Source organism: Narcine bancroftii, chromosome 4 (assembly GCF_036971445.1).
Source record: "Narcine bancroftii isolate sNarBan1 chromosome 4, sNarBan1.hap1, whole genome shotgun sequence".
In the NCBI taxonomy this organism is placed as follows: domain Eukaryota; kingdom Metazoa; phylum Chordata; class Chondrichthyes; order Torpediniformes; family Narcinidae; genus Narcine; species Narcine bancroftii.
The window spans coordinates 107,236,102-107,259,179 of NC_091472.1; the positions used below are offsets into that span (position 1 = coordinate 107,236,102).

General features: G+C 45.0%; 1 protein-coding gene across 7 annotated transcripts in view; it reads right to left on the reverse strand.

The window, feature by feature from the left end:
- Positions 1-23,078, reverse strand: part of ralgapa2 (Ral GTPase activating protein catalytic subunit alpha 2) — a 521,318-nt gene that overhangs the window by 466,028 nt on the left and 32,212 nt on the right. The gene's annotated exons all lie outside the window — the stretch shown is intronic.

Consider the following 23,078-nt stretch of genomic DNA (forward strand, 5'->3'; position numbering starts at 1 on the left):
AAACATTTGATTTATAATTAAGTTTTAGACTTCACATTAATGACACTTCAAAGACTGGCTCTTTCCACCGCCACATCGTCTGACTCAATCCCAGCTTCAACTCATCTGCACCTGAATTGCTTACTCGTGAACTGTTCTGTTACACTCCGAATTGCTTCCCACTTGTGACACTCCTTTAAATCCAAGGCCACGCCAAATTATTCCCGTGATCAATGGGTAAACAATGCTTCATTTTAAATTCTCATCTTTGTTTGCAAATTGCTTTCACCCTTCTATCTTTGCAACTTCTTCCAGCTCTGAAACCTTACAATTTAAGAGTTCTTGCAATTCCAACTTCACAAATATCACTGGATCACTGTTTGACTGCATGACCATTAGTGACTATGCCTTAGCTTCCAAAGCTTTGAAATTCATCAATATTTCTTTGTGGTTCACCATCAGTTAGTCAAGAACTCTCCCATGAAATGTTTTTTTCCTGACATTAAGGTCTGATGAATTTGGAAATATAGTCCAACTCTGATTATCTGAAATCAGATTTTCCAAAATCTTCATTAATCTAAATTATTTTTCAGAGCCAACCTGACTGGGGACATCGGGCTCCCGGTGGCAGCAGCAGCGGACCCTCAGTAGGGAAGTGTCAGTGATCAGCGGTGGGCAGCATTTTTTTGGGATGAGAATTAAATATTATTTTAATGCTTTAAAAACTTTACCTTGTTGTTTGTTGTTGTTTAAACACTGTTACAAGGGATTTGCTGTTGCTACTGTGCTGTTTTTGAAAAAATGGCCGGTTCTCCAAAGAAAAGCTTGATCTGAAATGGGCCCTGCCCTGCCCATTCCAGATAATCAGAGTTGAACTGTATATCTAGACACCCATGTCCTGGGAAAAAAAAAGCCAAATTTCTCACTTTTAAAAACAATATTCTGGTTTAATTTTCTGACCAAAAATGTACAACTTCACATTCTTCTACATTTCATTCACCTGCTTGCTACCAAATTAATTAAATTCAATTTCCTTTGCAAGAAACCTCGGTGTCCTCCTCACCAGACATCAACAATCTGTTGGGTTGCATTCCCTCCCCTCACCATGATCATTGCTTTAGAGATTAAGCATTAATCAGTGCAATACTTCACAAATTATAGCCCTCCATTAAAAAAACCGAATATAACTATCTATGCTGCAAGTTACAACCTCAAAAGCCAAAGATCTGTCAAAAACAAGTTTATTTTCATAAATTTGTGCATGTTCATCAAAGCAGCAAGGAAATATTTTCCAAGTAGAGCAGGGAAGGTGTTTTCAAGAGAGCAGCTGTTGGAGTTCCTTGACAGTCATGATCAAAGCAATTCTGAGGGATAAGAGACAAAAGAGGGGCAACAGAAGAAAGACAGCAACCGATAAGTTAACAAATGAGCAATGAGCCAGGTGAAGTGGAGTCACAGCCATTAAGAATTAAATTGAACATCACCCAGGAACCTGATAACGGACACGAACAAGGAACCCATGAATAAGGGTGAGATTTTTTTTAAATTACAGCGCTGCTGAAGCTGCTACAATAGCGGTGCTTCCGCTGATGTGGAACCAAAGAGAGCAGGAAACGGAGACACAGCATTCCTCCGCAGGGATTTTCCACCCAGTCTAACTATTGACAGTTCCGTACAGGCTTTAAACAGCCTGTTAAAGGAGCCAATGGTAGTTTACTTTTGTAATGATATGCCATTACATCACTAGGTCACCAGGGGCCACACCTGACCACCCTGCATATAAAGCCGATTGGAGCCATGCTCTTCCTTCCGACCTGGGCTTACACAGAGGCAAGACCTAGCTGTATAGCACTCTATTAAAGCCTTCATTTTGCTTCGTGTGGTTGATGTCAGTCGCAATTTAATAGAGTGATTTATCTCCAGGATGGAAACTACTCCTGTCCTCGCCCACGCTCCCAACTTGACCGAAACCAGATGTAAGGATCCAAATATGGAGATGTCCCCCACGCACGTGCAGCTGAGAACAGACCAGGTGGGGAGCCGCAGGACCGAAGCCGCAGCGGAGAGAGGGACTCACCCAGTGACCGAGGACTGCAAGAGAAACAGAAGCACCTGGGAGCAAGTAAAGAACGGCCCAGAATCCTGTCTGTTAAGTAACGATCCAGGACCGGGTCCAGCCACGCAGCCCATTAGGCTCCTGCTCGATAGCCAAGGGTTGTGACAAGTCCGGGCAGAAGGAATACGGCAAGTATCCCTCCCAACCTTGATCTACCGCCAGGACTGCGAGGACAGCCCGCTTCCCCAGAGACAACCCCAGCTAACCCCGACTCCCCAAAGGTGCCCTTGTTTCCCCAAGATCGAGTGGCCACGTAGGGAAGGCATCAGGTTCGGTATGTGCCCCCACAGCCACAGAATCAGAGACTCAAGTTCAGCCAGGTGCTGAGGCCAGACAGGCTAGAACTGGACCCCAGGACCCTGTGGCAAGCACTCACTTCAACTGGTGGCAGACGTGTTTCCTAAACTACGTGGGGGTTGATGGGGCGTCGGAGGAAGAAATGCTTAGGTTACTGCTAGCACAGCTGGGGGAAATCGCCCGTACTCCCTTATACAGGATGCTAAGTTCTATCAAGAGGCTATGAGCACCTTACAGAAACACTATAATAAAGGGCACAGCAAGCTCCACTCCAGACACAGGCTCATGACCAGGTTGCAGCAAGCCAGGGAGTCTGTTATTCATCCTCACCCTGAAGAACTTAGCTAGGGAGTGTACTTTTAAAATTGTATCTGCTCAAGAGTATGCAAATGAACTCATAAGAGACAGGATTTAGCGAGCGTCAGATCTACTGAGATCAAGCAGAGGCTGCTAGAAAAGGGGAGAATCAGGCTGGAGGAGGCAGAAATTATCGCAGAGGCTCTAGAAGATTCTAGAAAGGAACTGGAAAAGTATATTTTGCTGGACTCATTAGCCCTGCAGAGGGAGAGGAACACTACTGCTCAAGGGCAACATATAGCAGCAGTATCCCCACTGGAACGCTCCAAGTGCTTCTTTTGCGGGCTGCACAAGCACCCCAGAGCTCTCTGCCCAGCTAGAGAAGCTAGCTGTTCAATCTGCAGAAAGAAAGGGTATTATGAAAAATTCTGCAGAATCCCTAAGGCTCCAAAGTCTCTTCTCATGCAAATGAGAGGCGGGAAAGCTCTTCTTCTTCCTCCTCAGGTAGACAGAAACAGAGTGCCATGTGCAGCCAGCCATGTTGAACAATGGATGTAGGACAGAGGACATCACCATCGGGGGAGAAATACGACCCAGAGTTCTACTATGATCAGGATGCTGAATACCAGAACGGCACACATGCCATGCTGGCCTCTCTATAACCTCTCTACGTCTGAACCAGGCGAGTCCATGCGATTTATTGAATGCGACTCTTAGTATTAAAATTAATGGGTTGAAAGTAAATTGCCTGATGAACAGCAGGAATACTGAAAGTTTCATAGACCGGGGGCTAGTAGAGCACCTTGCCCTAAACACATACTCCAATGACCACCAGATTTTGTTCGCATCCAACAGCCACACAGCTGAAGTGACACACTTCTGCAAGGTCACGTTGGAAGTACAAGGCACAGAGTGTGAGGAATTTAAATTGTTAGCTCTCCCCCGCCTCTGTGCTCCCGTCCTGCTCGGGCTGGACTTTCAATGTCAATTGAAGAGCATCACAATGGTTTATAATGGACCCCGTCCCCCCGCTGCTTCTTCTGTAACCTGACAGCCCTGAATGTAGAACCTCCCCCGCTATTCACTCATCTCACCCCGGACTGCAGGCCAATAGCCACCAAGAGCAGGAGTTACAGCCCGTGGGATAGAGAGTTCATTAGAGCGGAGGTTCGCAGACTCCTACAAGAGGCCATTATAGAGAAGAGCTCCAACCCCTGGAGAGCCCAATTAGTTGTAGTAAGGTCAGGGGAAAAGCAGCGGATGGTGGTCGACTACAGCCAGACCATCAACAAGTTTACGCTGCTGGACGCCTACACACTACCACGCATAGTGGACATGGTGAACAGCATTGCGCAGTACAAGGTGTTCTCCACTATAGACCTCAAGGCAGTGTATCACCAGTTGCCTATCAGCGAGAGCGACCGCATATACATGGCGTTTGAGGCAGATGGCAGACTGTACCAGTTTCTCAGTCTCCCCTTCTGCATCACTAATGGGCTGTCACTGTTCCAGCGGGAATGGACCGCATAGTAGACGAGTATCAACTCCAGGTGGTGTTCCCTTACCTCGACAATGTTACCATTTGCAGCCATTCTCAAGCCGACCATGATATGAACCTCAAGCACTTCTTCCAGGCAGCTAAGGAACGTAACCTAACATACAATAAGGACAAATGTGTCTTTAGCACTAAGAAACTAGCCATCCTGGGATATGTAGTTCAAAACAGGGAAATCAGTCCGGACCCTGCCCACATGTGCCCACTCCTAGACCTCCCAGTTCCTCACTCACAGAAAACGTTAAAGAGATGTTTGGGACTTTTCGTGTACTATGCACAGTGGGTTCCCAACTATGCCAACAGGACCTGCCCGCTCATAAAAGTCTTGGCGTTTCCCCTCAGCCCAGCGGCTGTCAAAGTCTTTACAGAGATTAGGGACCTGATTGCAAAAGCAACCCTGCGGGCCATAGATGAGACGATCCCCTTCCAAATAGAGATGGTACATGTAGCACTGGTGGCCACACTGAATCAGGAGGGGCCACCAGTAGCCTTTTTCTCGCTGACCCTACAGGGGTCAGAGGTGAGACACTCGGCAGTGGAGAAGGAGTCACAGGCCATTGTAGAAGCGGCAAGGCATTGGAGTCATTACCTGGCCAATGATCCGTGGCATTCTTGTTCGACAACCAGAACAGGGGGAAAATAAAAAAAAACAACAAAATTTTGCGCAGGAGGATAGAATTGTCCACGTACAATTACGACATTCTATACCAGCCCAGGAAGCTCAATGAGCCTCCAGATGCACTGTCCAGGGGCATCTGCGCGGCCCTCAATCACAAGCCCCAGCTGCAGAGTTTGCACAATAAGCTGGGCCACCTAAGGGTCGCTAGATTGCTCCATTTCATAAGGATCCACAATCTCCCGTTCTCGGTGGAGGAAGTAAGGACAGTAAACAAGGGCTGTTCCATCTGAGTGCAGAAGTCCAGCTGTACCTACGGAACAGAGGTGTCACCACAAGCCGCACTAGAAGCTACAACCCCAGGGGTAATGGGCAACTGTAAAATGAAAATGCCACTATTTGTAAAACAATACTGTTGACCTTAAAGGCAAAAGATCTAACTGTGGCAAGATGGCAGGATGTGTTACCGGAGGCTTTACATTTGATACGCTCACAAACATCACAAATGCCTCAAACATTACTCCACATGACTGCTTGTTTTCTTTTCAAGAAAAGCCATGACAGGCATGGTGCTGCCTAGATGGCTGATGACACTGGGTCCGGCGCCCCTCCGGAAGAACTGCAGGCCCCACAAAACAGACCTGCTGGTGGAGCCAGTAGAGTTGAGGCACGTGAACCCCCACTACGTGGTCGTCACATTCAGGGACAGACGGAAAGATTCGGTAGCCTTCAGGGACATCGCTCCGGCCAGTATCGTGTACAACAAGGTAGGATCACAGACCCCATGGACCCCGATGGACCAGCAAGGACAGCAGACACTAGGACAACCGACCATCAATATCACTCCAAAATAAACCACTGACCGAAACACCACCAACAGCCAGTACCCATCCGGAAAGCCCTACATTCCCCCAGCATACCCCTACTCTGCAGCCAACCAGCAGCCCTGCACCCTCAACCACCCCACGTCAGGACCCCCTGTCCCCAATACCTCCCATCTCCCCTGCCCCAGTATCCCGAAGGTCCAAGAGACTAAGGAAAGCCCGCCAGATCCTGGACTTATGAACTTGCCAGGGATTGGGGGAGGGGAGTGGTCAAATTCCTTTAAGGGGGGGTGTGAATGTGGTGATATGCCATTACACCACTAGTTCACTAAGGGCCACCACCTGACGACCCTGTATATAAAGCCAATTAGAGCTCATGCTCCTCCTTCTGACCTGGGCTTGTTCAGAGGCAAGACCTAGCTGTATATATCACTCTATTAAAGCCTGCATTTAACATTCACCATGTTTCATGTGGTTGATGTCGGTCACATCTTTAAGATCCTGTGACTGTGGGATCTGTGCCCAAGATGGCGACGCCGGTGTTCTGCAGCAGCCTCGAGGGGTTGCAGATTCCAGGGAAGCAGTGGACTGATCCAGAGAACCAGAAAACAGGGAGTCCACCCAGTGTTGTTTGAGAAGTAGAGAAGGCAACCCTATGGGGCTCTGCAGTTGAAGAATGCGAAGACAGTGGGCTGGTGGTGACTCAAAGTGAGGAACCCACACAAGCTGAGGGCTCACACCAGGCTGCGGAATGCTGGAGACTGGCTGAAGGGGTAGCAGGTATCAGAACCGGGAATGCGAGTGGATGCAGAAGACACTGCAGACTTCCTGATCATGTCGAAGGTTTCGATCTGGAGTTCATGTTGCTGATGGTTTGGACTGAAGTCTGTGTAGCTGCAGAGGCTCTGGGAGCACCGGCGATGAACCCAAGGACACTCAGTGACCTTGAAGGGACTCTTTATCCGCTAATCGCAAGGAGTGACAGGCAATTTGAGGTGATGGTGAATCTTCATCTGCCTTATGGCAAACTAAATGCAATTTCATGTAATATTACATCTGTTTTATTACACGACAATAAAAGAAATTCTTGAATATTGGAAATAAAATTAAGTGCATTTCATGCATATGGTGAGCAGCCAGGAGAACCATCATGCCTCAAACCAATTAATACAAGAGGCAACCAGACAGACACAAGAGCATCAAAATTTAAAGTAATTCTGCCTTTTCAATAATATTTACTGGAAGGGTAAGGAACGCATCCTCCCTGAACTCTCTCAGGCTATCAATCTCCAGTATTGAGGTCCAAGTTCAGCTCAGTCAGCTACATTGACGTTATCACCAGTCTTCTGAAATAGACACTCATTTCCAGACATCATGACAAGAAGAGATTAGCAAAGAGAAGATTCAAGGACGTAGTCAATGCATCCTGACGTAGTAGCCCCTCTGTCTCTATCTTGTGACTGCTCCATCAGGAGCTTTCAGGGTGATATTAAGCATCTCAATCATGTGTTAGGGGTACATAGAAGACCTACCAAAGCAATGGAAGCAACTCACAAACAAACCACTCATTGTCCCAATTGGGCCATTGCTTATCCTATCTAAGAAAGACCTGCTGGTCACATATTGGCCTCATCGACCAAAAAATCAGAATAGAAGTAAGGAGTCTCAGATTCTGCTGAAGAAGATCATCATTCTTCAAGCATTTCAGCTTGACCGCCCCCCTCCCCAAACGACTCACTGTTTTCAAAGCACAAATCAGAACTGTGATTAAATACTTTCCTCAAGAAAATAGGACAAAAAAAAACCATCCAGCTTGAGAAACTGTTCACACGTGAAATGTTGATATACGATTTCTACCTACAGATGCTGCCTGACCTTCAGAGTTCCTCCAGCAATTCTTTGTTTGCTCAACAATTCAGCATCTACTAATTTGTGTTTATCAAAAAAGTGTTCTTGCTTGGTTAAAATCTGTACCGCTTATAGGACGCATGAAATAAAGTTTCTCAACCTCCCAACCCAAGGGTACTGTATTGGAAGCATCTTTACCGAACAAACTTCCACCATTCAAAATCACTAGAAACATGCCACTACTTACCTCCCTCCCCCATCAAGGCCAATTACAGTGGCACATCAGGTTCCAGTTTTCCCAGTGATATCTATATTTTAAAATGCATTTCTTTATAAAAAAAAAACTTGTCTGTAATTTTGTGTGGAGGTGTGCCTCTTTGCCTATCTGGAATGTGTGTATTGCGGGTAGTCACGTGTCGTCCCCGTCTGAAACTTATTTAGAATCACATCACCTGTCAGTCAAGGTTGGACTCCAGCCATTAATCAGTGCATACCTTGCTAATTTAAATCACCCAAGGTCATCACTGGCTAGTAGCACAGATTACCACTGTATTTAGCACCAGTGCAGAGCACAATTGCTCTCTCTGCCTCATGGTCCAAGCTCTGGACACCACTCCACGTCAGGTTGCTACTGTGGACGTTGCTGTAAGGGTCACGAGTGAAGTGTGCACTACACTGAAGCTGAGCTGTAGTATTGCAATAGACCAATACTTGCAGTGCAGCTGCACCCCTGTTGATCAGAGAACCGGGAATGTGCGTAGGAGTCCCTGTGAGTGAGCGGGGACGAATATAGGTTTACCGTTATCGGAGTTTAACTGAAATCCAAGATGAATGTCTGTACCGTCGCTTATGTGAATTAGTATTTGTGTACCATTTAATAATCTGTTTCTTTCCCATGTGTTAATACAAGTGTCCAGACTCAGCTCTGTGAATCCACTGAACCTGATAACCTATGCAAACACAACAAATGGTGCTGCCAGCAGGGTTCAAAGAGTTAAAATTGGACACACATGAAGTCTTAATTGTGTGTGTGTGTGGGCATCCTGCAGGTGACTGCACGATTGTGTACCTGTTCACCGACAGAGACCACATCACTTATTTCAGAAATGGAGGCAGCAGGAGGCAAACCTTCGGGACCTAGGGTCGGATTATAAAATCCCCGGGTGTACCGATGATCGTCAGGGGTTCAGCCATTTGGCCATGTGGCTGGAAAGCCACGTCATACCAGTCGATTGTGTTGACAGCTTAGACCCTTGTGGAAAAGAAGATAGGGCAACACGTGGTCTCCCACCTGGAGTTACTGGGGTTTCCCAAGGCCAAGGAGAAGTCATAGTGAATCCCTAAAGTTACTGATATCCCTACTTAGACACCAGTGGGATATCATATCTGAGTTAAGTAGTCAGAGGACCCAGGAAGATAGGGAGATAGGATCCCTGCAACATGAGTGTTGGGAACTGCAAGAGGCTGTGCAGATTGGTCAAGAACAAGTGACCAAATTAGGATTTAAAATCATGGAGGTTTGATTGAAACTGATTGAAATACAGCAGCTGCAAGAACTTCACTAGTTTGGCTCACATTGTCCAGCAGGGGATGGGTATTGAGAAAAGGAATCCCACAACATACTTCCTTCTCCCTGCGTGCCCGAGCCTTCTTCGCTACCAATGACCAGTGACCATGCAGTCCCAGATCTGCAATGAGGGCACCCACTGAATCTCCAAAACAGGGAGGTAGCTGTCAATGGAGGCACCTCAGGTGGGAATGTAGGTGGTCATTGTGAGATAATTGAGTCCCAGGACTACTCTGAGAAGGGACCAACTGAGCAAGGGCACTGATACGTCCAATGGCAGGTGAACACTTAGCCATCCCACTGCTTCAGTTGGGAAATGAGTGGGCTCCCAATTCCTCTCTCTCTCTCATCAGGAAGCAGGCACCCTGGATGGTCTGTCTAACCAGCAGATGATTGCCAACATCTTGTGGGTGCTGCCAGAAGGGGTCAATTATGGCACCATACTGTGGGAACAGGTAGAGACTATGATCCAGCCCAGGTTCCCTGCCCTCCTAAAATGGGGCCGACATGGCCAGCTGCAGTAGCACATCATTGGTGTGGGGATGCAGATTGTCATGGAGTGGGCATTTACGGGAGCATCTGTTAGCTCCACCTCCCAGGGAACATTAAGGCGATGTGCCTTGGTGGGCTATTTAGTCATCGGGAAGGTAATCCGGGAAGCCATCATCTACTGGAGGGCTTGGAGTACAGAGAAATCTGATGGCAGAGATGAATAAATTATCCTTGTGCTGCTGGTTGTTCCTGTACCTCCTTCTCAATAGTAGCAATGTGAACAGTGCATGGCCTGGGTGGTGGGGGTCCTTGAGGATAGAGGCTGCTTTCTTAGGACACCACTTCTTGTAGATATCTCTGATAGAGTGAGGACTGTCGGACATAATGGTGTTAGCCGAGTCCTGTAGTTTTCCTACCCTGGGCATTGGCACTTCCATACTGGACAATGATGCAACCGGTCAAAATGCTCTCCATGATCCACCTGTGGAAATTTGCAAGAGTCTTTGGTGACATACAAAATCTCCTCAAACTTCTCATGAAGTATAGGCCCTCTTCATGATTACATCGACATAAAGGCTCCATGACAGATCTTCAGAGATGTTGACACCCAGGAATTTGAAGTTTTAACCCTTTCCACTGCTAACCCCTCAATGATGACTGGTTCATGTTCTCCTGATTTCCCTTTCCTGAAGTCCACACTCAACTCTTAGTTTTGGTAACATTGACTGTAAGATCACTGTTGTGACACCACTTGACTTGCTGATCTGTCTCCCTCCTATACACTTCCTCATTCCCATCTGTGATCCAGATGATGACCATGATGTTATCGGCAAACTTGTAGATTGCTTTTGAATTGAGCCTAGCTACATAGTCATGTTTGTACAGCGAATAGAGCAGTGGGCTAAGCACGCATTCTTGAAGTGCACTGGCGTTGATTGCCAGTGAGGAGATGTGGTTTCTGATTCCAATGGACAAAGACTCCATACCAATATGAATTATGGGCCATTCCTTCCCCAGGTTTTATCTTTCTGAGACCCTCAGCTCATCTGAACATTTGGATCCAAGGATTAAATGCAATTGAATGGTTGTCCCAAATATAAATACTGCATTTAATTTCATTCTGAAGATTGACAAATTCTTCATTTCATTAGTGTCTGGAAGAAAATGTGCCATGAACCAAACAGGAAACATTCTATTTTAGATCATGTCTTGTAAAGGAGAGATGGTTAATTAGAATTATAGTGATGGATCCTGACAGGAATAGTGACTGATGAAATTTACATTGCATTAGTGGGCGGCATAATTGAATCTGAAACTAGATATTAATCCACATAGAGTTAATTATAGATAAATGAAGAGTGAGTTGGCTAAGATAGACTGGAAAAATTAAAAGTATTTACTGGATAGGTTGATAGAAACAAGTCAACTATTTTTCTTTTTTAAAATTTTATTTGTGAATTTAGAACCACAACAAAATAAACAGGACGAAAAATCATAGAAATCAATACAAATATATGTGGCTTATAAAAGAGGACAAAAGATGAGAAAACCCCTCTATTCTTAACAGAGGAAAAAAAATCCACAGGATATAGACAGATTAGGAGACTGGGCAAAATTATGGCAGATGTGATTTAACATAGAGAAATGTTTGGCAGTGGAAACAAACAAGCAGAATACTGTTTGAATGGGGTGAAAATTCAGACCTCAGATGTGCAAAGGGACTTGGGTGTCCCCGTGGTTAATGACCAGGTGAAATTGGTAGCGAAGAAAGCAAATGCTATGTTGGCATTCATTTCAAGAGGAATTGTGTACAGGTACACAATCCTTTATCCGGAACCCTTGGGGGACAGTGTGTCCCGAATTTCGGAAAGCCATATTTATACCCACCCAAATTGTGCTGCCATATCCACCCCCACCCCCTTCCAGTCGCACTGCCATCTTCACCCCACCCCCGCCCCCACGACTCGCGCTGTCAGTTCTCCCTTCTCCCCCCCACCCCCACATGACTTGTGCTGCCGGACACGCACTGTCGGTTCTTCCTTCTCCCCACCCCCACGACTCGCGCTGCCGGTTCTCCCTTCGCCCCCCCCCCATGACTCACGTTGCCGGTTCTCCCTTCTCCCCCCCCCCCCCACAACTCACGCTGCCAGTTCTCCCTTCTCCCCTCTCCCCCCCCCCCCCACGACTCTCGCTACCGGTCCCTCCCCCCCCCACGACTCGCGCTGCCAGTTCTCCCTTCCCCCCCCACGACCCGCGCTGCCGATTCTCCCTTCCCCCCCCCACGACTCACACTGCTGATTCTCCCTTCTACCCCCCCCCCCCACCGACTCACGCTGCTGGTTCTCCCTTCTCCCCCCCCCCACGACTCACGCTGCCGGTTCTCCCTTCTCCCCTCTCCCCCCACCCCCCCACGACTCGCACTGCCGGTTCTCCCTTCCCCCGCCCCCCATGACCCACGCTGCCGGTTCTCCCCCCTCCCCCACCCAAGGAGATTCTGCTGTAAATGTATCATAGACAGTTCTGGCTCCTTATTTGAGAAAGGTATACTGACTTCGGAGATGGTGCACAAGAGTTTCACGCTGTTGACTCTTGAAATTAACAAGTTACCTTATATGACAAGAGTGAACAGCAAGGAACTATATTCTTTGAAGTTTAGAAGGATGAGACGGGACCTTACAGAGACATACAAAATTATGAAAGCAACAAATAAGATAGAAGCAAGAAAGTACTTTCCACTAGCAGGTTAGATGCAAACTAGGGGACATAGCCTCAAGTTTTGTGGGTATAGATTTAAGACATCTCAATTTAAGACTCAGTGGGAGTTTAAAACAGCTCAAGCAGGTACAACAACTCCTGAAGATACAACAACAATTCTAGCAGCAGAGCCACGAGCCAGGTAAAGAAGACCCAACCACATGGATGCGGTGGGAGGTACTGGTCAAGCTCAGATGCCAGAACCTGAGACTTCCGCTCCCTACCATTCTCCTGGCCAACATCAAAAGAGACATCAGGGAGTGCTACGTGATGTGTTTTACAGAAACATGGCTAAACATGGACATTCCAACATGGCACTGAAGCTCAAGGGCTACTACACCTTCCATCGCGCTGATCGAACACTGGCATCGGTAAAAACCATGGGAGACAGCATTTATGCCATCATCAATTCATCGTGGTGCACAGACATGATGGTCATGTTCCAGTCCTGCACCCCATCCTGGAACTACTGGCAATCAAATGCCACCCATTCTACATGCCAGGGAGTTCACCGCCACCATCCTAGTTACAGTGTACATTCCGCTCCAGACTAACATCAGGCTGGCACTGGACGGACTGAGCACTGAGATAAACAGCCATGAGGCAGCACATCCAGTTGCCTTTCCGATCATTGTGGGAGATTTTAATCAGGCCAACCTGAAGAAGTCTCTGACAAACTACCACCAACACGTCACATGCGAGACCAAGGAAACCAACACATTCGACCACTGCTACACTTCCATGAAAAACACATACCAAGCCATACTATGATTGCACTTCAACAAGTCTGATAACCTGACTGTACTTCAACTACCAGCATACAAGGAGACTGAAGGCCACAGCAACATTAGTGAAGGTGGCAAGGGTGTGGTCAAGGGAGGCCGAGGAGTGTATGCAGGATTGCTTTGAATCAATGGTCTGGAACTTATTCAATAAACAGCCATAGACTTGAATGAATATGCAACAGGTGTCACCGATTTCATCAAGACCTGCGTTGATGAGTGAGCCCCCATACGCAAATTCAGGGTGTTCCCCAAACAGAACCCTGGATGAATCAGAGCATCCGTAACCTGCTGAGGGAAAAAAACAAAGGCATTTAAGGTTGGGGGGTCGAGATCTTTACAAGTCCAGGTACGACTGACCTACAGAAGGTCATCTCCGAAGCAAAGTGGCAATTCTGGAAGAAACTAGATACACACCAGCTATGGTAGGGACTGCAGGCCATTACAACCTACAAGGTTAAGGCAATCACTATAGATGGCTGCAAGGCTTCACTACCCAATGAGCTGAACACCTTTTATGCCCACTTTGAGAAGAACCAAACAATACCTACTAGAATCCCTGAAAAGGCTGAGGATACACATACAACCCTGAGATTCTTTTTACTATGGACGAAGCAGCATCACCACTTATTGGTAGTGCTAAAAACTGGACACAGCGTATACATGTAAACAAATAAAGAACTAAACAGATAACAAACAATCTGACAAGTGCAATACAAAGAAAATTTTTAAAAATCAATAATGTGACTTTAGAGTCTTTAATTGAGTCCCTGATTGACTTTATTGTTGAGGAGTCTGATGGAGGGGTAGCAGTTGTTCCTGAACCTGGCGGAGTGAATCTTGTTGTACCCATACCTCTTTCCTGATGGCAGGAGCAAGAGCAGACTGTGTGCTGGGTGGTGTGGGTCCATGATGATTGCTGCTGCTTTCCGACAGCAGCATTCCCTGTAGATGTTCTCAATAGCGGGATGGGTTTTGCCTGTGATGTCCTGGGCTGTGACCACTATCTTTTGGAAGGCTTTATGCTCAGGGATATTGAAAAAAATTATTTCCTTAGCATATGCCCATGGTGAAATGGAGAAATTTATACCAATGTTGCAGAAAATCATCCACGGTATTGAAGCAAATTAGAAATCATAACAAACGAGAAGTTAACGGTTTTGAAAATTTGAACAAATCTTCGTCTTCAACAATAGGAATAGGATTGGTCAATACTCATGTTAAAGCAACACAAGTACATTACTCCCATAAATGAGAGGCAGAGAGGAAATCATCACGAGATTGAAAAGCTCAAGACAGACACCATGAATATAAATCCAAGAAACATTTGATCATTAAAATTAATCCAGTAAAAACCAGGGATCGTTCTGATGCAGCACAGTAACTATGCAACACCATTTGACATACAGCTATTTGAATCAACTGACACAGGATTTATGATTACAGTATTGTTTCATTTATATTGCACATAAATACATAATCCTTCGAAATTCCTTAAAGCATAAAAAGAACAGGTTCTAGAATCTTGAGCACACAATGAAAAGCTGAGGGGAGTCAGAGTAACAGTTCAATCAATAGTAGTGTTGGATAGAAGAGAGAGATAAGAGGAGAGAGAGAGAGAGAGAGATAAGAGGAGAGAGAGAGAGATAAGAGGAGAGAGAGAGATAAGAGGAGAGAGAGAGAGATAAGAGGAGAGAGAGAGAGATAAGAGGAGAGAGAGAGAGATAAGAGGAGAGAGAGAGAGATAAGAGGAGAGAGAGAGAGAGATAAGAGGAGAGAGAGAGAGAGATAAGAGGAGAGAGAGAGAGATAAGAGGAGAGAGAGAGATAAGAGGAGAGAGAGAGATAAGAGGAGAGAGAGAGAGATAAGAGGAGAGAGAGAGAGATAAGAGGAGAGAGAGAGAGATTAGAGGAGAGAGAGAGAGATTAGAGGAGAGAGAGAGATAAGAGGAGAGAGAGAGAGATAAGAGGAGAGAGAGATAAGAGGAGAGAGAGATAAGAGGAGAGAGAGATTAGAGGAGAGAGAGAGATAAGAGGAGAGAGAGAGAGATAAGAGGAGAGAGAGAGAGATAAGAGGAGAGAGAGAGAGATAAGAGGAGAGAGAGAGAGATAAGAGGAGAGAGAGAGAGAGATAAGAGGAGAGAGATAAGAGGAGAGAGAGAGAGATAAGAGGAGAGAGAGAGATAAGAGGAGAGAGAGAGAGATAAGAGGAGAGAGAGAGAGATAAGAGGAGAGAGAGAGATAAAAGGAGAGAGAGAGATTAGAGGAGAGAGAGAGAGATAAGAGGAGAGAGAGAGAGATAAGAGGAGAGAGAGAGAGATAAGAGGAGAGAGAGAGAGATAAGAGGAGAGAGAGAGAGATAAGAGGAGAGAGAGAGAGATAAGAGGAGAGAGAGAGAGAGATAAGAGGAGAGAGAGAGAGAGATAAGAGGAGAGAGAGAGATAAGAGGAGAGAGAGAGATAAGAGGAGAGAGAGAGATAAGAGGAGAGAGAGAGATAAGAGGAGAGAGAGAGAGATAAGAGGAGAGAGAGAGAGATTAGAGGAGAGAGAGAGAGATTAGAGGAGAGAGAGAGATAAGAGGAGAGAGAGAGAGATAAGAGGAGAGAGAGATAAGAGGAGAGAGAGATAAGAGGAGAGAGAGATTAGAGGAGAGAGAGAGATAAGAGGAGAGAGAGAGAGATAAGAGGAGAGAGAGAGAGATAAGAGGAGAGAGAGAGAGATAAGAGGAGAGAGAGAGAGATAAGAGGAGAGAGAGAGAGAGATAAGAGGAGAGAGAGATAAGAGGAGAGAGAGAGAGATAAGAGGAGAGAGAGAGATAAGAGGAGAGAGAGAGAGATAAGAGGAGAGAGAGAGAGATAAGAGGAGAGAGAGAGAGATAAAAGGAGAGAGAGAGATTAGAGGAGAGAGAGAGAGATAAGAGGAGAGAGAGAGAGATAAGAGGAGAGAGAGAGAGATAAGAGGAGAGAGAGAGAGATAAGAGGAGAGAGAGAGAGATAAGAGGAGAGAGAGAGAGATAAGAGGAGAGAGAGAGAGATAAGAGGAGAGAGAGAGATAAGAGGAGAGAGAGAGATAAGAGGAGAGAGAGAGAGATAAGAGGAGAGAGAGAGAGATAAGAGGAGAGAGAGAGATAAGAGGAGAGAGAGAGAGATAAGAGGAGAGAGAGAGATTAGAGGAGAGAGAGAGAGAGATAAGAGGAGAGAGAGATAAGAGGAGAGAGAGAGATAAGAGGAGAGAGAGAGAGATAAGAGGAGAGAGAGAGAGATAAGAGGAGAGAGAGAGAGATAAGAGGAGAGAGAGAGAGATAAGAGGAGAGAGAGAGAGATAAGAGGAGAGAGAGAGAGATAAGAGGAGAGAGAGAGAGATAAGAGGAGAGAGAGAGAGATAAGAGGAGAGAGAGAGAGATAAGAGGAGAGAGAGAGATTAGAGGAGAGAGAGAGATTAGAGGAGAGAGAGAGAGAGATGAGAGGAGAGAGAGAGATAAGAGGAGAGAGAGAGATAAGAGGAGAGAGAGAGATAAGAGGAGAGAGAGAGATAAGAGGAGAGAGAGAGATAAGAGGAGAGAGAGAGATAAGAGGAGAGAGAGAGAGATAAGAGGAGAGAGAGAGAGATAAGAGGAGAGAGAGAGAGATAAGAGGAGAGAGAGAGAGATAAGAGGAGAGAGAGAGAGATAAGAGGAGAGAGAGAGAGATAAGAGGAGAGAGAGAGAGATAAGAGGAGAGAGAGAGAGATAAGAGGAGAGAGAGAGAGATAAGAGGAGAGAGAGAGAGATAAGAGGAGAGAGAGAGAGATAAGAGGAGAGAGAGAGATAAGAGGAGAGAGAGAGAGAGATAAGAGGAGAGAGAGAGAGATAAGAGGAGAGAGAGAGAGATAAGAGGAGAGAGAGAGATAAGAGGAGAGAGAGAGATAAGAGGAGAGAGAGAGATAAGAGGAGAGAGAGAGATAAGAGGAGAGAGAGAGAGATAAGAGGAGAGAGAGAGAGATAAGAGGAGAGAGAGAGAGATAAGAGGAGAGAGAGAGAGATAAGAGGAGAGAGAGAGAGATAAGAGGAGAGAGAGAGAGATAAGAGGAGAGAGAGAGATAAGAGGAGAGAGAGAGATAAGAGGAGAGAGAGAGATAAGAGGAGAGAGAGAGATAAGAGGAGAGAGAGAGAGATAAGAGGAGAGAGAGATAAGAGGAGAGAGAGATAAGAGGAGAGAGAGAGATAAGAGGAGAGAGAGAGATAAGAGGAGAGAGAGATAAGAGGAGAGAGAGATAAGAGGAGAGAGAGATAAGAGGAGAGAGAGATAAGAGGAGAGAGAGATAAGAGGAGAGAGAGATAAGAGGAGAGAGAGATAAGAGGAGAGAGATAAGAGGAGAGAGAGAGATAAGAGAGAGAGAGATAAGAGAGAGAGAGATAAGAGGAGCGAGAGAGAGATAAAAGGAGCGAGAGAGAGATAAAAGGAGCGAGAGAGAGATAAAAGGAGCGAGAGAGAGATAAAAGGAGCGAGAGAGAGATAAAAGGAGAGAGGGAGATAAAAGGAGAGAGGGAGATAAAAGGAGAGAGAGAGAAAGGAGCGAGAGAGATAAAGGAGAGAGAGAGATAAGAGGAGAGAGAGAGAGATAAGAGGAGAGAGAGAGATTAGAGGAGAGAGAGAGATAAGAGGAGAGAGAGAGAGATTAGAGGAGAGAGAGAGAGATTAGAGGAGAGAGAGAGAGATTAGAGGAGAGAGAGAGATAAGAGGAGAGAGAGAGAGATAAGAGGAGAGAGAGAGAGATAAGAGGAGAGAGAGAGAGATAAGAGGAGAGAGAGAGAGATAAGAGGAGAGAGAGAGAGATAAGAGGAGAGAGAGAGATAAGAGGAGAGAGAGAGAGATAAGAGGAGAGAGAGAGAGATAAGAGGAGAGAGAGAGAGATAAGAGGAGAGAGAGAGATAAGAGGAGAGAGAGAGAGATAAGAGGAGAGAGAGAGATTAGAGGAGAGAGAGAGAGAGATAAGAGGAGAGAGAGATAAGAGGAGAGAGAGAGATAAGAGGAGAGAGAGAGAGATAAGAGGAGAGAGAGAGAGATAAGAGGAGAGAGAGAGAGATAAGAGGAGAGAGAGAGAGATAAGAGGAGAGAGAGAGAGATAAGAGGAGAGAGAGAGAGATAAGAGGAGAGAGAGAGATTAGAGGAGAGAGAGAGATTAGAGGAGAGAGAGAGAGATAAGAGGAGAGAGAGAGATAAGAGGAGAGAGAGAGATAAGAGGAGAGAGAGAGATAAGAGGAGAGAGAGAGATAAGAGGAGAGAGAGAGATAAGAGAGAGAGAGAGATAAGAGAGAGAGAGAGAGATAAGAGGAGGAGAGAGAGAGATAAGAGGAGAGAGAGAGAGATAAGAGGAGAGAGAGAGAGATAAGAGGAGAGAGAGAGAGAGATAAGAGGAGAGAGAGAGAGAGATAAGAGGAGAGAGAGAGAGAGATAAGAGGAGAGAGAGAGAGAGATAAGAGGAGAGAGAGAGAGAGATAAGAGGAGAGAGAGAGAGAGATAAGAGGAGAGAGAGAGAGAGATAAGAGGAGAGAGAGAGAGAGATAAGAGGAGAGAGAGAGAGAGATAAGAGGAGAGAGAGAGAGAGATAAGAGGAGAGAGAGAGAGAGATAAGAGGAGAGAGAGAGAGAGATAAGAGGAGAGAGAGAGATAAGAGGAGAGAGAGAGAGATAAGAGGAGAGAGAGAGAGATAAGAGGAGAGAGAGAGATAAGAGAGAGAGAGAGAGATAAGAGGAGAGAGAGAGATAAGAGGAGAGAGAGAGATAAGAGGAGAGAGAGAGATAAGAGGAGAGAGAGAGATAAGAGGAGAGAGAGAGAGAGATAAGAGGAGAGAGAGAGAGAGATAAAAGGAGAGAGAGAGAGAGATAAAAGGAGAGAGAGAGAGATAAAAGGAGAGAGAGAGAGATAAAAGGAGAGAGAGAGAGATAAAAGGAGAGAGAGAGAGATAAAAGGAGAGAGAGAGAGATAAAGGAGAGAGAGAGATAAAAGGAGAGAGAGAGAGATAAAAGGAGAGAGAGAGAGATAAAAGGAGAGAGAGAGAGAGATAAAAGGAGAGAGAGAGAGATAAAAGGAGAGAGAGAGAGAGAGATAAAAGGAGAGAGAGAGAGAGATAAAAGGAGAGAGAGAGAGAGATAAAAGGAGAGAGAGAGAGATAAAAGGAGAGAGAGAGAGATAAAAGGAGAGAGAGAGAGATAAAAGGAGAGAGAGAGAGAGATAAAAGGAGAGAGAGAGAGAGATAAAAGGAGAGAGAGAGAGAGATAAAAGGAGAGAGAGAGAGAGATAAAAGGAGAGAGAGAGAGAGATAAAAGGAGAGAGAGAGAGAGAGATAAAAGGAGAGAGAGAGAGAGATAAAAGGAGAGAGAGAGAGAGATAAAAGGAGAGAGAGAGAGAGATAAAAGGAGAGAGAGAGAGAGATAAAGGAGAGAGAGAGAGAGATAAAAGGAGAGAGAGAGAGATAAAAGGAGAGAGAGAGAGATAAAAGGAGAGAGAGAGAGATAAAAGGAGAGAGAGAGAGATAAAAGGAGAGAGAGATAAAAGGAGAGAGAGATAAAAGGAGAGAGAGAGAGAGATAAAAGGAGAGAGAGAGAGAGATAAAAGGAGAGAGAGAGAGATAAAAGGAGAGAGAGAGAGATAAAAGGAGAGAGAGAGAGATAAAAGGAGAGAGAGAGAGATAAAAGGAGAGAGAGAGAGATAAAAGGAGAGAGAGAGAGATAAAAGGAGAGAGAGAGAGATAAAAGGAGAGAGAGAGAGATAAAAGGAGAGAGAGAGAGATAAAAGGAGAGAGAGAGAGATAAAAGGAGAGAGAGAGAGATAAAAGGAGAGAGAGAGAGAGATAAAAGGAGAGAGAGAGAGATAAAAGGAGAGAGAGAGAGAGATAAAAGGAGAGAGAGAGATAAAAGGAGAGAGAGAGAGAGATAAAAGGAGAGAGAGAGAGATAAAAGGAGAGAGAGAGAGATAAAAGGAGAGAGAGAGAGATAAAAGGAGAGAGAGAGAGATAAAAGGAGAGAGAGAGAGATAAAAGGAGAGAGAGAGAGATAAAAGGAGAGAGAGAGAGATAAAAGGAGAGAGAGAGATAAAAGGAGAGAGAGAGATAAAAGGAGAGAGAGAGATAAAAGGAGAGAGAGAGATAAAAGGAGAGAGAGAGATAAAAGGAGAGAGAGAGATAAAAGGAGAGAGAGAGATAAAAGGAGAGAGAGAGATAAAAGGAGAGAGAGATAAAAGGAGAGAGAGAGATAAAAGGAGAGAGAGAGATAAAAGGAGAGAGAGAGATAAAAGGAGAGAGAGTGATAAAAGGAGAGAGAGAGATAAAAGGAGAGAGATAAAAGGAGAGAGAGAGTTAAAAGGAGAGAGAGTGTTAAAAGGAGAGAGATAAAAGAGAGAGAGAGATAAAAGAGAGAGAGAGATAAAAGAGAGCGAGAGATAAAAGAGAGCGAGAGATAAAAGAGAGCGAGAGATAAAAGAGAGCGAGAGATAAAAGAGAGCGAGAGATAAAAGAGAGCGAGAGATAAAAGAGAGCGAGAGATAAAAGAGAGCGAGAGATAAAAGAGAGCGAGAGATAAAAGAGAGCGAGAGATAAAAGAGAGCGAGAGATAAAAGAGAGCGAGAGATAAAAGAGAGCGAGAGATAAAAGAGAGCGAGAGATAAAAGAGAGCGAGAGATAAAAGAGAGCGAGAGATAAAAGAGAGCGAGAGATAAAAGAGAGCGAGAGATAAAAGAGAGCGAGAGATAAAAGAGAGCGAGAGATAAAAGAGAGCGAGAGATAAAAGAGAGCGAGAGATAAAAGAGAGCGAGAGATAAAAGAGAGCGAGAGATAAAAGAGAGCGAGAGATAAAAGAGAGCGAGAGATAAAAGAGAGCGAGAGATAAAAGAGAGCGAGAGATAAAAGAGAGCGAGAGATAAAAGAGAGCGAGAGATAAAAGAGAGCGAGAGATAAAAGAGAGCGAGAGATAAAAGAGAGCGAGAGATAAAAGAGAGCGAGAGATAAAAGAGAGCGAGAGATAAAAGAGAGCGAGAGATAAAAGAGAGCGAGAGATAAAAGAGAGCGAGAGATAAAAGAGAGCGAGAGATAAAAGAGAGCGAGAGATAAAAGAGAGCGAGAGATAAAAGAGAGCGAGAGATAAAAGAGAGCGAGAGATAAAAGAGAGCGAGAGATAAAAGAGAGCGAGAGATAAAAGAGAGCGAGAGATAAAAGAGAGCGAGAGATAAAAGAGAGCGAGAGATAAAAGAGAGCGAGAGATAAAAGAGAGAGAGATAAAAGAGTGAGAGATAAAAGAGAGAGAGAGATAAAAGAGAGAGAGAGATAAAAGAGAGAGAGAGAGTTAAAAGAAAGATTGATACAGTGGAATGAAGCCTGGGGTTACCCAAAATAGGAAAAAATATTGATGTTAATATATGTTGGATTTAAGGTCCAGGAGGAATATGATTTGCTGTTTCAAATGTACATCATTGGCATCAACCCTAGCACAGGATAAGGCAGAGGACAGACATAAGAATGGTAGGGGGAATTAAAATGTTTGGCCGCTTGAAGTTCGAGCTTGAAGCCATAGACACAATGAAAATGTTTGGTTAAGCCGTCATCCAATCTACTTCGCGAAGTGAAATAAGTAATCTTACAAATTATATGGAGGAATATCAGAAGTTACATCTTGTCAATTATCTTTCTTGTCATCCATCCCTGCAACAAACTCCATGCACATTCAAAAATACGAAAAAGCATTGTCACATCAAGCAAACAACAGCTCCTGAGGTTTCTGAAAGAGCGATAAAGACCAAGAAATTCATAATATTCCTTTTAATGAATATGAGGAGGGATGAAGTGTTGTCCCTGAAAGTTTTTTTTTAATTTAGAGATACAGCACAGTAACAGGCCTCTCGGACCAATGAGTCTGCCCCGCCCAAATACACCTATGTGACCAATTAAACTACTCAACCTCACAAGTCTTTGGAACATCAAAGGAAGGCAAAGCCTCCAGAGGAAACCCATGCAGACTGGGAAAGAACATACAAACTCTTTACATGCAGCATTAAATTTGAACCTTGATCAATGGCTCTGTAATTAGCTTTGTGCTAACCACTGCATAAACTGTGCTGCTACATGACTAAACTTCCTTTCTAAGAGCACTATGTACTTGCTCTAAGTTTCTTTCTACTTCTGAACACACCTAGTATTGCTCTGCTACATTGACGACTACATTGGTGTTGCCTCCTGCTCATCAACTTTATCCACTTTGCTGCCAACTTTCAACCAGAACTCAAATTCACTTGGTCCACCTCTGGCAACACTCTCCTCTTTCCCAATCTGTTTGTCTCCATCTTGAGAGACAAACTATCTACCCACGTATTCAATAAAACCACCAACTCCCACAGTTACCTCAATTACACCTCTTCTCATTCTGACTCCTGTAAGAATTCTATAGCCTTCCCTCAATTCCTTAGACTCTGCCACATCTGCTCCCAGGATGAGGTTTTCCATTCCAGAATTCCTTCTTCAAAAAAATGCATCTTCCCCTCTACTGCCATAAACTCATTCACATCTCATTTCCCACACATCTGCAATAACTCCTTCCACATAGAGACACCACAAGGACTGAATACCTCTTGTCCTCACCTACCACCCTCCTCATCCAAATTATTATACTCTAATTTCTGAATCTACAACAGGATTTCCACCATCAGACACATCCTCCCCTCTCCATTTTCCATAGGAACCTTTCCCTCCAGAATTCCCTTTCCCTCCCATCACTTCCCACAAACTGCCCTCTGTGACCAGAAGAAGTGCTACAATTGCATCTACAACACACTACCTCACCTCTAATCAGGACCCCAGTCTTTTCACATGAAAATACTTCACGTAAACCTGCAGGGATATTTAATGCATCCAGGGCTCCTGATGCACCCTCCTCTACATTAGGGATACTGGATACAACTGGGAGTTAATTTCATTGAACTCTTTT